The sequence below is a fragment of the Rhinolophus ferrumequinum genome, chromosome 17 (assembly GCF_004115265.2).
Source record: "Rhinolophus ferrumequinum isolate MPI-CBG mRhiFer1 chromosome 17, mRhiFer1_v1.p, whole genome shotgun sequence".
Lineage (NCBI taxonomy): Eukaryota > Metazoa > Chordata > Mammalia > Chiroptera > Rhinolophidae > Rhinolophus > Rhinolophus ferrumequinum.
Genome location: NC_046300.1, coordinates 5,545,341 through 5,558,952, shown reverse-complemented (window position 1 = coordinate 5,558,952; position 13,612 = coordinate 5,545,341). Strand labels below are relative to the sequence as shown.

Below are 13,612 nucleotides of genomic sequence, written 5' to 3'. Positions count from 1 at the left end.
GCTGGGAGCAGTGGCAGCAATCACCGGGAGCATCCGCAGGGACTGCTCCCCAATGTTGAGTCCCGTATCCCCGCGCCAGGCACTTTCATCGTCTCATTCAATCCTAACAAGCGGTCAAGGTTACCCCCAAGGGAGGAATGAGGAGGACCCGAGGCTCCGTGGAAGCACTAAGTGACGAGCGTGCCTCCCGGTGGCGGGACGGGTGCAAGCCCTTCCCGTCGGACCCAGCCCTGGAACCGTTCCCAGGTGGATTCCGGCCTGGGATTTCCGTGCCGCCTTCACTCACGAAACTGTGGTCTGTAAGCAAAGGCGGCGGTATCCTGGGAGGAATCAGAGTCCACCTGGCGCGGGGCGGAGACCGGCTTCCGCCGGCTCCCAGCGGAACTTTCCTGTCGGCGGTGCGTGTTTCCCGTCCGGGCGGCCGGGCGCGCGGGCCGGGAGGGGGACGCTTTCTGGCGCGGACCGCGAGCGGAGGCTGCTAGCGCCGCCGCCAGAGAAGACCGACGCTCGGTCGGAGCGAGTCTGCGGCGCCCGGGCCTGCCGGCTGCTTCCCGCCTCAGCCTCCGCCCCGCCGCCGCAGACCCCGCCGAAGCGGGCGCAGAGGAACGCGCGGCCCCTCGGCCCTGCCTGGCCCGCCGCGGCCCGGAGTCGCCGCGCGGGAGGTGAGTGCCGGTGCGGGTCCCCGGCTCCCCACTCCGGCCGCCGGGACCCGCAACAATGGGGGCCCAGTGGGGACGCGGCCCGGGTCCCGGCGCTCCGCGGCTTAGGACAGCACGGCGGTCCCGGCGGCCCGGGCCTTGGGGCTCTGGATCAGACCTGGGCAACTCCAGTGGTCGGAGGCTTGGCGGGGGTCTGAGCTGCGACCTGGGGCCTCGGTGGCTTGATCGCTAGGATTTTTGTAGGCGGGGAATGAAGTCCAGGGGCTTTCGCGCTTAGTGCTCGAAGCCGACGCCCCGGAGGCTGGCCGGAGCGGGGAGGAGGCGGGGGGCTCGCGTGCGCGATTCCAGGGGCCTCCGTGTGCCTGGTCCCCAAGGCGCATCGCGAGGCGTCGTTCTCCCCCGGCCCCTCCTCCCCCCAGGTCTGTGGACTCTGCAGACTGAGGTCCGGCTGGGGAGAAGAGGCATCGAGAGTTTAGCTTCTCTGAGGTAACCGGTGATTAGTTCCTGGAAAGGCAGGAGCTCAGTGGGGCACAGGAGAGTTTAGCAAAGAGCTGCATTCTCCCGGGCCCAGATGCATCCTGTGGTTGAAGGGTTCTCGGCGGGGAATTTGTCACAAGAGCGTCTCTGTGAGTAGTCTTGGCCCCCCCTGGCGTTAGGGGGACACTGGGGTTGTGGTTTGGGGAGTGCCGAGGAGGCTTGGGAGGCTGCTGAGGTGGGAGAATTAGCTGTATGTGGCAGCTGGGAGACGAAGAAGGAACTTTGCAGAGTGGGCTTCCTGATAGAAAATGACCTCTTACTGCGGGGGAGTGGGTGACTCAGACCTGCTAGAATTCCAGGGCTTGCTAGTGGATGTGGCTGGGCTGGGAGGGGCGTTTGGGGGCTGGATGAGTTTGTTCCCCAGGAGAAGACCGTGTGGACCATTCCTTCTTGCTCGAAGTCGGAATGGTAGCAATCATTAACAATATTTTAAGTAAAGCATTTCTTTGTGGCATGTGGAGTCAAAGCTTTCCTCTGTTCATTTTTTCCTCCTTTGTTTTTGAATTGTGACTCATACTTTCTTTTCAGCACTGTGGCTATTGTTTGTACTGATAGACAAATTTAGATGTCACACTATATGTAAATTCTAGTCCAATTCTTATACATTTAAGAGCCTGTTTTCACTCATTTCTGTGTTGTTGTTTAATTTGTGCAACTCTAGAGAGGGATATGAAACTCTAACAGTTTAGGTTGTTGAAAGTTCTTTCTATCCTCAAATCCATGGAACTTCATTTTCTCCTACTGCCATGAAGTCATTACGTTGAATCTGTTAAACCCAGGACATTGTCTTCACTAGAAATGTTATCTGTCTTTAATGAATTTAGCCCGTGTCTCATCTGTGACATTGAATGGCAGTGTGCAAAGTCCAGTTCTGAGGCCTGCAACTGTGCACCAGAACTCTGTATGTCATCTATGGGCAGGAGTTGGTGTGTTGTCTATGGATGAAATACCAAACCCTATACAGAAAAAAAAAGTGTCAGAATCATTGCACTGAGTTTATTTAGAGTGCTAGAAGTACTGCCTAGATGGAATCTAGTATACATTTTCAGGTGACATGTGAGGTAATTCTGACTATTTGTAGTTGTACTGACAGTTCTGGGAGTGTTTTTTTCCCCTGATCTTTAAAAAATCGTGTGTATTTTCCTTAAATTGTATTTTTTTCTCTCTCTCTCTCTCTTTTAAGTTTTCTATCTAAAGTAATTTATTTTTTTCTTAAACCAATATGTATTGAATTATGCCAGGCACTGGGTTGGCACCTCCACCGTGGTGATATTTTTTGGCATTCTAATAGTGCTAGTTCTTAGTTCAGAAGTGGCTGTAGGTCTGTGAAGGAAGAAGCAATTCAGGTATATCCACAAACTTCTAATCAGTGAAGCCATTGAATAGGATTTTTATAAAGTATTGATTTTGACTAGTGACAATTGATTATCTTCATATATTTCGATGGGAAAAAGTTTATCTGCTATAATGTATTCATATTGCTTTGGGATTATTTTTGCATTATTATATTTAAGTCCACCTGTTAACTTCTTAAGTACTCCTGTAAACAGACCACAAGGTAAACATTTTGTTTCAGTGTGTGTCTGGATGAGCAGTGATTTGCACATACTGTGTATGTGCTCAGGTTCCCCAGGAAGCTGTCACACTTTCCTTCCCAGTGTGGTTTTGGGAGCATGAAGGCTTTGCTTACCCCCTTTGTCTGGTTCACTGTATGTAGGCTGGAAGGGTCTGCTGATCACCTAGAACTGAAAGAATAAGATTGAGGTAAGGCTCAGTCTATTTGAAATTGCTTGCCTCTTAATTTTTACTGCATAAAATATAATGTAAATTACATTTGAATGTTTTTTTGCTTTGATTGTTAATCTCCATTGTGATCTAGTAAAATGAAATTCTGTCCTCTGCTCTCGCTGTGTGTATTTATTTGGCCAAAAACAAATGAAAAAATTTTAAATCAAGGCACTTAGATAATAAATAAATTCTTTGAAATATGCCTTATAAAATAAAAACTGGTTTATTTATTGCTCAGAAGGCACAGTGATTGCTGAAAGAAATGTTTTTGACTAACTTTTAGTCAAATGAATCAATTTCAGAAACTCTTGGAAAGAAAGCTTTGAGTTTTCGATTTCATTAGACACTTCTGAGGTGTCTTCAATGGGGCGAGCGTGGTCTTTGGAGTCATCCCACCCCTCACTTGTGCTTGCTTTTTGACCTGGGTAAGCTGGTAACCTCTCTGAGCCTTGGTGTTTATTTTATTCATTTCTTTTTCAATCTGTAAAATGGGGCTAATATAACCTCTGCAGGTTGTAGGGAGGACTGGAGATGAGGGCCGAGGGCTTCGTGGGCGGTCAGGCCTTGCTGTTAGTGGTGGTGATGGGTCACTATTCTCGGTATTAGTAGGAGTGTAGTTGGGCCCAATGCATGGATGAGGGGCTCGGTGTCCTTGTTTGGTGAGGAAGGCCGCCCACTGTCTTCACCTGTTGGCACCCTGGACAGATGAGAGAATTGTCAAGGTAGTCTTTATCCACTACTGGTGGGCAAGAGTCCACCTTGTATAGTCCAAGGTCATTCCTGGCACTGGTAGGTTTTTTCCTGGCAGTTTCTATGGAGAAGCCAGGATGTAACTTTCTGGCACGTCCATGTTTCGGAGCAGTGGACATTCCCATTGACAGAGTGCTAGAGTCTGCCAAGTGGCAGTATGTGCTGTGTGGCCCCTGTTCAGGTTGTTTCTCTGGCTTTCTTCTGTTGGCACCAGAGACTTGACTTTGGTCTTTTTGCCTGAAAGGCTCCAGACGCTGGAAAGTCTTCCAGATGTCATCTTTCTCTAATTGGAGCTACTTTCATGGAATCTAGCCCTCTGTTCAGATGTATTTTTGATGAACAGAAGGTTCATAGGTTTTGTTGTAGACTTGTTCAGGTTTATTTTTTCCCTGTGAGAGGGGGAAAAAAAGGTCAAGAGAAAAATGAGTATGAGCCAGACAGAAGTGATTCAAAATAGCTCGCCCTAAATCTCGTCCAGTCTTCCTTAGTGAAGTACCCCGCTCCTTTTCAGGTGGTCTTTAACTCCAGTTAAAGGTAAATAATATTCCTTTGGCCTCACAATACTGTCAATATCTAGATCCTGGTATCGTCTCTACTTCAGCATCTCACAAGGACCTTTGTGACTCGGCTTCTTCAGTGTCTTCCTTTCCAGCCTGTCCGCTGCCATAGTTCTTCTGGCACCTAAGGCTCCATAGTGAGCTCTCAGAAGGTCCCAGCTCGGGCTCCCCTGGTGAGCATCCTCCCCATTCTAGTGCTTGTCAGACTCTTAGGCTTGAACTGACCAGGAATTCAGGCACCACCATCTCTTAAAAGCCCTCCTTGGTTCTTTCCAGATTAAGCTGAATGCCTCTCCTTTGTAAGGCCATTGACGTCTGTGCCAGTTTTCTTCCTAATCACACTGTATTCTTAACTTTTGGTGGGTTTGTGTGTTTTCCATGCCTAGGTTGTGACCTACTTGAGGGCAGGACCTTGTGTTATTTTTCTTTATATCTCAGTACCTAACCATTTCAGACACAGAGTAGCTACTCAGTAAATGTTTGCTGAGTGAACAAATGAATGACCTCTGCATACGAAATGACAGGAAACCATTCCTTGTGGAGCTGGTGGTTTGATGAGAGTTCTGATTTTGTGGCTGCATCTGATTTTTGTATTTCCAAAGGCTCAAAGTGCCTCTGCCTTTGTATTTCCAGGTTGCAAAAGACGTAGGTAACGTTGCTGTGAAAATATGTTGTTCATTCCGTGCAGTCATGGTTTTGAGGCTGGAGGCTATTACTGTGGTTCCCCAAAGATAAGACCTCGCCAGACAACCAGCTCTAATGCGTCTTTTGGAGCAAAAATTAATATGACTCGGTATTATATTGTATTGTATTACATTATATTATATTAGACCCGGTCTTATAATAAAATAAGTATAATATAATATAATATAATATAATACCAGGTCTTATATTAATTTTTGCTCCAAAAGACACATTAGAGCTGATTGTCTGTCTAGGTCTTATTTTCAGGGAAACACAGTATTACTTGTTCTTTGTGGGTCTTGCAAAAGTTGCCTTTGGATATAACCGTTCTTCATTGGTATTATATAGATCTTCCATTACCCATTTACTACTCTGAGCACTGTGTCTTCATGTATGAAGAAGAGTGACTAGTCAGTTTGGCCACAAGGTCTCCAAACAACCCCTGGCCAGCCTGGGAGTGGGTAATGGATTTAACACTAGGATGGGACTAGTGTTATGGCTGATGGACCTTTTGGAGACCCAGCTGAGCTCAATGTCACCATATTCAGGATACTGTAAGGTTATTTGGCCAAACTTTATTTAGGAGTTTGAACTCAGTACTAGTTCTTTGCTCAGCCTAATACTGCACGAACACTGAAACTGATATATTGATTCTTTGTTCTGAGTTATTAACCTAGAAGTTATGGAATTATACCAATTCATTTAGTCACCCTCTTGGTTCTTAGTGGTAGAATAACTTGAGAGAGTGCACTATCTAAATTGCTTTGATTTCATTTTCATGGCGCATCAGCCCACATAACAGTGCCACTGAGAGCCAAGTGTGAGGAACCTTGCTGAAGCCTGCCTAATGCAGTTTTTCTTTCATGCAGGTGACAAACATAACAGGCTGCAGAAAAGGAAACCATGAAAAGTAACTGCAGTTAGATTGAAGATACAAATTGATGTGAGATAAAAAGGAAAACTGAGATCAAGCATAAGGCATTTTAAATGTGGCAAGCAACTGTTAAATTGAAGTCTTTTTTGCAAGCAGTGTTAAGATGTTGAGAAGGAAATTGTTATAATATAGGTTAGAACATGTAACCAGTAAAAACATAGACAATTTCAGCCAGCATAGGCACATTGGAGATACCACGTAACACCCACATAAGGTTTTAGATCATCGATGAAAGTTGGCAGAAAATGAGAAATGTTGGCTTTACTCTGATAAGTATAGCTTGCATATGTACAAAAATCCTTCCATATACGTTTACTTTACTTCTCGCTTCTAACAACCCTGTGAGGCAGATAAACCCATTTTGCAGATGAGGAAGCACAGTGCACAAAGCCAATAAGGAGAAAAGCTGGGATTTAATGCCAGGCTTTCTGGTTCTAAGTTTAGGGCCCTTTTTATGTCCTCATAGGTTATTGTTAGGGCTTCCATTTGGGGTGACAGTCACCCCTTATTCCAGGCTTCCGGCTAGTGCAGGATACACACAAGGGAGGTCGTGCCACACAGGATGGAGCTTCTGCTCCATTAACAGCAGCCCAGCAACTCGGGAAGAACTGGATGGGGGAGGAACCCAGAGGGAGCCCCACCTTCCTCAGAGATCACTTAGTGGTCAAGAGAAAAAATCTAGAGCTGGGTGGAGATACTTTTGCACTTGAGGCCCACTGACACAAGTAGGGGTCTTCCTCCTAAAAGGATACATAGAAATTGGAAGACAGATGGAAGTTTGGGAAAGAATGCTTTCGGTGTGGTTCTGGCTTGAGCTCATGCCTTTGGCTAAGTCTCATTGTGTCTTCCAGTCCCGCTGTCTCCCCTGCCCCATCTCTCAGCTTTTCTCTTCCCCACTGTTCACTCACCTCCCTCCTTAGTATGGATGCCAGTTTGCCATGGTCCACAGTTTCAGTGCTGCCTTTTTCAGGTCTGAGAACCCTTTGTCTGCCTGACTTTGTACTCTGTCTAGCTCTGCCAGTTACCATCCCTGAATTCTCTCCCCCTCCCTGCTTCTTTTGCTGCCCCTGGACTGCCCAGTGTTTCTGGGGAGTCAGGACTATGGACTGTCTTGGTTGCCAGCAATTCCCACTGCCTCCCTTAAGTTGAGCTCTCTCTGCCGCTCAGGGTACCCTTTCCCATAACAGCTGCTTGCATGTTTCCCAAGGCTTTTTTTTTTTTTTAATTTTTTTTTTACTGGGGAATATTGGGGAATATCAGGGAACAGTGTGTTTCTCCAGGCCCATCAGCTCCAAGTCGTTGTCCTTCAATCTAGTTGTGGAGGGCGCAGCTCAGCTCCAAGTCCAGTCATCGTTTTCAATCTTAGTTGCAGGGGGCGCAGCCCACCATCCCATGCGGGAATCGAACTGGCAACCTTGTTGTTAATGCTCCCGCTCTAACCAACTGAGCCATTCGGCTGCCCCCATGTTTCCCCTCACGCCCAGACCTGTTCCCCATTCCCTCATTCTTTACTTTTGACCTCACTTTAGGGCTTGTGCTCCCTAATTTTTCCCTTTTCCTTTCTATCATGATACTTGCATCACTTAGAGTTTCTTGCTTTGGGAAAGTCCTCGACTTTGTGACTTTTTTCCTGATTAAACAGGTAATATATGAATACAGTAAAATTTCGGCATTTTAAAATAAGGAAAAGAACCCATAATCCCATGTGTCAGTGTTAGCCACCATTAAGAATTTGGTCTGTATTTACCCACATTTTTTTCCACTCTATATGCTGTGAGAGACAAGTAATTCCTTTTTACAGAAATGTGATCACAATGTATCTACTCTTTACCTTGCTTTTCCCTCTCCACTTAATACTTTTATCTTAGGCATTATCCCATGCTTAGGACTCATACCTATCATACCTTTTAATAGTTACAATGTATTATGTTGTATATTTGTGTCAATTTTTTTAGTCCCTGGTGATAGACATTTGTTTTTATTTCTCTTCAGTTATAAGCATCCTTGACTATCTATGTATATATATCTTTGTATACATTGTATATGTCTTTTTATACTTTGTGTAAAGTTCTACAAGTGGAATTTCTGTGTCAAAGGTTATGCATGTTTAAAATTTTGCTAGATATGACTCAATAACTTTCAAAAGATTGTATCAATTTCTATTTCTCCTCTAGCACTGAACCTTATCAATATTTTTAATCTTTGCCAATATGAAGCCTAGATAACTAATTTTTATTTACATTTTCTTATTGAGGAGGATGAGCATTTTTTCATGTGTTTATTTCATATATACAGAGGGTGCCAAAGAAATGTATACATATTTTAAGAAAGGAAAAAAACTATTAAAACTGTAATACTCAATATATACTGATAACAAAAGATGAATACGTGCCGCCTGACTTCTCTTCTGCAATTACAAGAGGTGCTCAAAATGGTTACCATCAGCATAATTTTAATAGTTTTTTCCTTTCTTAAAATGTGTATACATTTCTTTGGCACCCTCTGAATTTATTGATCAGTTAATTATTGATTAATCAGTTACCTCCTTTCTAGCTTCTAGCTTCCCTGCCTCCCCTTTTTGTTTTTACCTACATACAAGGTAGAACCATCGCGACGTTTTGCTCTGGGCCTCTCCTTCCTATCCCCACCTCTTTGATCTAAAACACAGTTTTACTGCCGTTTACTTACCACCTGCTTTACCTGTGTTTCCTAACCCTCTGTCTGGCTTCTGGTCCCGTATCTCCTGAATACACCTCGGAGGTGAATTCCTTGTTGCTTGTTCTCCCTTGTTTGGAGCAACTTCTCACTCCCCACCCTCTTCACAGGGAGGGAAGCTGCGCATGAGGGGACCTTTTAGTATGGAAAACTTCAAACATACACAGCAGTGGGGAATATAGTATAATGAGCCCCATGGACCCATCATCCAATTTCAATAATTATCTACATTTCACTTTTTTCTTTCATTTATCCTCCCTGCTTTTTTTTTAGTTGTTGTTGGCATGTTTTAAAGCTAAATCTCAGACATCGTCCTGGAGTGTGTGTCTCTAAATAAGAATACTTTATTTTTTAAATATCTGTGCCATTTTTTACCCTAATAAAAATGAAGAGTATTTCCTTAAAAGTGAGGACTTTGATTTTTATTCCTGGCTCTGATACCTGCTGCTTAACTTGGGCAATTACGAAGCTTGTTTTCTCGTCTTGAAATGCATTGAGGATAGTGATGATAAATGCAGTGAGGATAGTGATGATAAAGCAACCTTGTGGGGTTGTTGTGAGGTTATCTCATTTACTTCCATATAAAGAGCTTTACCTAATTGGGGGTGCAAACATTTTTTGTCTCTACTCTGTCTTCATCCATTCATCCACCCATTCAGCAGATATTTATTGAACATTACGTGTTAGCTAAAAAGGAGACCCTGACCTTGGTTTTTAGGATTCTGTACTATCTTGAGTCTCTGCCTGTCTCTTAGTTGTGCCTTTTTACAACCCTTCCTTTTGTCTCCCTGGATGTGGATGGAAGCCAGGTTTGTTGTTTTCTTCTGTTCTCTCTGTAGTCTGGCCCTCAGAGATTTAGCTCTTTCACCACTTCAGGCTATCCGAGTGACTCAATTCTATAACCTTGGTTTCTTTACGAAGCAACAGACCCACATTTCATCCTGGCTTTTGGACATTTCTGTCTGGCCAGGGACGGATTTCAGTACAGCTGAACTGAGTCTGCAGACCATGGCTGCTGCTCAGTCTCGGCCACTAACTTCATGGTGTGGGCAATGCAGCCACTTCTCTTGGTGTTGGTGCCCTCAGTCAGGAGGACGGAAGGGCTGGGTTAGAGTCTGAGGTCCCATCCAGCTTTTGAAAGCCTATCAGCTCTGAGCAGCTGGTGTCAGATATGCCCTGCTCAGCACATGTGGAATCACATCCACCGTTCTGCTCCCCAAACAGGTTTCTGACTTTCCCTGCCTGGCCTCTCCCAGGAAGTCAAGGCTTCACCTTATGCTATGGCTTTGCCCTCTCATTTGTCCTCAACACTTAGTTCAGGTGACAGCTTCGTCCTCGTTGGAAGTTGAGTCCTCTCCCTTATGACTCTCATGACTGGTAGTGCGTCAGTGACGTTTCACAATATGCCTGTGCTTCACATATTTGAGTGCATCTGTTTTTCTTGCTTTCTAGTTTGTAATCTCCTTGAGTGCCATATTTACATCGTGTGTAATTTTGCATTAGTGTCTAGCGTAATGCTTTGTACTAATAGTTTTGCAGTAAATTCTGATTGGATAAGTGACTAAACTAGACTTTGCTTCAAGTTAAGCACCTTTATGAAAATGTTTTCAAACCACTGTGAAGTGGTACATGGTACTAATTCAGGCACTAATCCCTTGATCTCAAAACTCAGGGAGTCCTCTGCTTTCCTGTCTTGTCTCCGAGTTGGGAAGCCTTCTGACTCTCGGATAATATGTATTAGCTTCTGCACAGCATGTCTGGTGAACTTGTCATCGTGGAGCAGCTCGAGGTAACCATCATTTACTGAATGCTGACTTACCGTGTACTAGACACTATGCTGATTATTTATTCATTTAATTTAAAAACTTGTATGAGTTATGTACTGTTATTATCCTCACTTTATAGAAGAGGAAACCTAGGTTGAGACAAGTTAAGTCACCTTAGTGTTCCATAGATAGAAAGTGGCTGTCCTGGGATTCGGAGCCAGGCCATCTCATCCCAGAGTCTGCTCTTAACTGATGTCTGCTTTCCTGTCCCAAACACGTTTACTGCCAGTGGGCTGTTGTATATGTTTCTATTCTAGCACCTAAAACCTTATTAAATATCTTGTATGGATTTCTACCCCCCGCTCCCAAAAAAAGAAAAAAAAAAAACCAAAAACCAGTTGTCCTTCGTTCATTCTTCCTGTCTTCGTACAGGGTATGCCATTGTTTTTTAGTCACCCAGACTTCAAGCCTGAGAGTCATGCTTAATTCCACCTTTTCTTCCTGTACAGAAGATTCTGTTGCGTTTTCCTTGGTAATGTCTTATACCTGTTCCATTCTTCTGGTTTCTTTGCCTTCCCCTTACCCAGGGGCCCCAGGTCTGGTCCTGGATTATGACGGCTGATTTTCCTTCGTTCACTCTCTCATCTTTGCAGTCCTTTATAAAGGATTGCATTTTATCCATCTCTCTCCAGTTAAAAATCCTTTTGTGGTTCCTGTAGCCAGGGCTCCTAAAAGCCAGTTTTCAAATAGTGTCACAATCACGTGGGGAGTTTCTTACGTATAGTTAAGTCCTCGCAATAACACTGTGAGGCCGATGCTATTGTTTCCAGTTTACAGGTGAGAAAACAGGCTTAAAGAGACTGAGTCACCTGGACAAGGTCACTGTTAGTGAGAACTGGGGAACTGTGTGTTTTTAACCAGCTCCCCAGATTCCAATGCCCCGATGGGTTTAGAAAACACTAGGCAGCCTTCAACCCCTTTGAGAATCCCCTCCAAAGGCTGTCTTTTTCTGCAGTTCCAGTGACCCGCTCCAGCAAAGGGACCTGAAACTTCTGTAGCATCTGACTCCGTTGATGACGCCCACCTTGCTAGTCTCTGTCTTGATAGCATAATCCCCAGGCTGCTTCTTTCCCTGCCTCTCTGACTCTGTGCAGACTCCTTTCCTCTGTTCTCTCATGGTTTGGCCCATCTTTGACTACCCTTCCCCTACTACATGCACTCTGAGCACCTATCTCTACATTTGAGGCTTCAGCTCCCTGAATGTGGCAGGAACACCCAAATCTGTGTCTCTGACCCCAATCCATCTTCCAGCTGTTTCTGGCATTTTACCATTCACAACACTATTAGCTAACCCATCGTGCAAGCTGGAAACCTGGGCCATGGATAGAGCCTGGAGTCTGGAATTAGAAGTCTGTTGGAATTGAAGTTGACTCCTCTCTAGCTGGGTATGTTTGGGGGTAGGTCACTTAACCTCTCTAAACTTTATATTCCTTTTCTGTGATATGGGGATACCATTACTTTCCTCCTGGTATTATTGTGAAGATTCATTGAGAGAATGTGGATCAAACACTTTGGTTAACATGTATGGAGCCCTTCCTATGTACCACGTACTGTGACGGATGGTGGGGAGATGGTTACTGAGCTGGCTCCTGAGGTCTTTCTGATTTTGCCTCCTTAGCCTGTACTGTTCCCTTTCCTTCCTTCTCATTGCCACTCTATAGTTCAGGGTCTCATCACCTTTTGCCATGACTGTTACCATGGCTTCCTACCTAATCTTGCCTCCATATAGCCACCAGACTGTTCTTTTAAAGTTGGGAATTCAGATGATGCCACTCTCCTGCTTGCGATCCATCAGTGATTCCCGTTGGGGTTACATGGACCGTGGGGAGGACTGCATGGACAGAGATATTGGGTCAACTCCTGAGCTCAACAGAGAAGAGCTCAATGGCATAATAGTTATGTCTGCCAGGCAGACAGGAAAGTGGTGCCAAATGCCACATATTTGCCAATCCTTGTGTAGGACAAAGTTCAGACTCCTTAGCAAGGTCCTCAGGACACGGCTGGATCAAGAGCTGGCCTACTTCTCATCTTGCAGTCTCCCCATTTACTCCCTCCAACCTCTAGTCCCACAGAAATGCACTTCTGGGTGCCATTCCCTCTCTCTGAAAGACGTTGTCCCTCTCTTCTTAAGGAAAGCGCTGTTTGTCCTTTAACGTTCAGGTCTGTTCCCTCCTCTGGGAAGCCTTTACCGATCTTTCCAGGCAAAATTATTTCCTCTGTCCTATAGAACCTTAGTTAACTGACTTTCCTTCCTTCCTTCCTCCAAAATATAATTCACATACCACAAATTTCACCATTTTAAAGCGTTCAGTGTTTTTTAGTATATTTACAAGGTTATGTAAACATCAGCACTCTCTCATTCCAGAACATTCCATTACTACGAAAAGAGATCTGCATTCATTAAGCACTCACTCCCTAGTCTTCTTTCCTCCTATCCTCTGGTAACCACTAATCTACTTTCTGTTTCGATGGGTTTGCCTGTTCTGGGCCTTTCAGATAAATGGAATCAGGTAATACGTGGCCTTCCGTGCCTGGCTCGTTTCACTTAGCATAATGGCTGTAAGGCTTGTCCATGTGTGGCCTTTATCAGTGCTTCATTCCTTGATTCTGAATGATACATGTTCCATCCTGTGGACACGTGCATTTTGTTTATGCATCTGTCCATTCAGCAGTTGATGGAGGACCTCAGTGCTGGGTGCACTCATCAGAGCGCTCGAGGGGTGTTGGCAGATCCCTCCATGTCAGTGGGTGGGGTCATCCCTGCAGGGTCCCTGTCGTCACTCTATGACCAGGGCGCGCTCCTCTGTATATTTTCAGTGCCTGCCAGGCCTGGCCAGTCGTAGATGCTTACTCAGTATTTATAGATGGATCATTTTCTCTCCAGAAAACCTGATACTTTCTGCCTTTTGCATGCTCCTCAGATCCAAGCCATGATTCCTGTTGGGATGTCCTCTCCTCCCCTCCTCACTTGTCTAATTCTGCCCTGCTTCAGGGTTGGTGTTAAGGTCTGCCTCCTCCAGGAAGCCTTCCAACAGCGTCCACGCCTCAGACTCTCTTGCTTCCTTCTCTGGTGACTGTGGGGTCTTTATCATTCCTTACGCACTTAAGAAATGTTGTCGTAACTGTGTTTCACTAGATTGCCGGGAAGCCCACCAACACTAA

General features: G+C 45.1%; 1 protein-coding gene across 1 annotated transcript in view; it reads left to right on the top strand.

The window, feature by feature from the left end:
* The first annotated feature begins 440 nt into the window (after positions 1–440).
* The window catches only part of RAD54L2 (RAD54 like 2), a 91,835-nt gene continuing 78,663 nt past the window's right edge, over positions 441–13,612 (top strand). The window contains exon 1 of the mRNA XM_033131597.1: positions 441–662. The gene's annotated coding sequence lies outside the window, so the exon portion shown is untranslated. The remainder of the gene's footprint in view (positions 663–13,612) is intronic.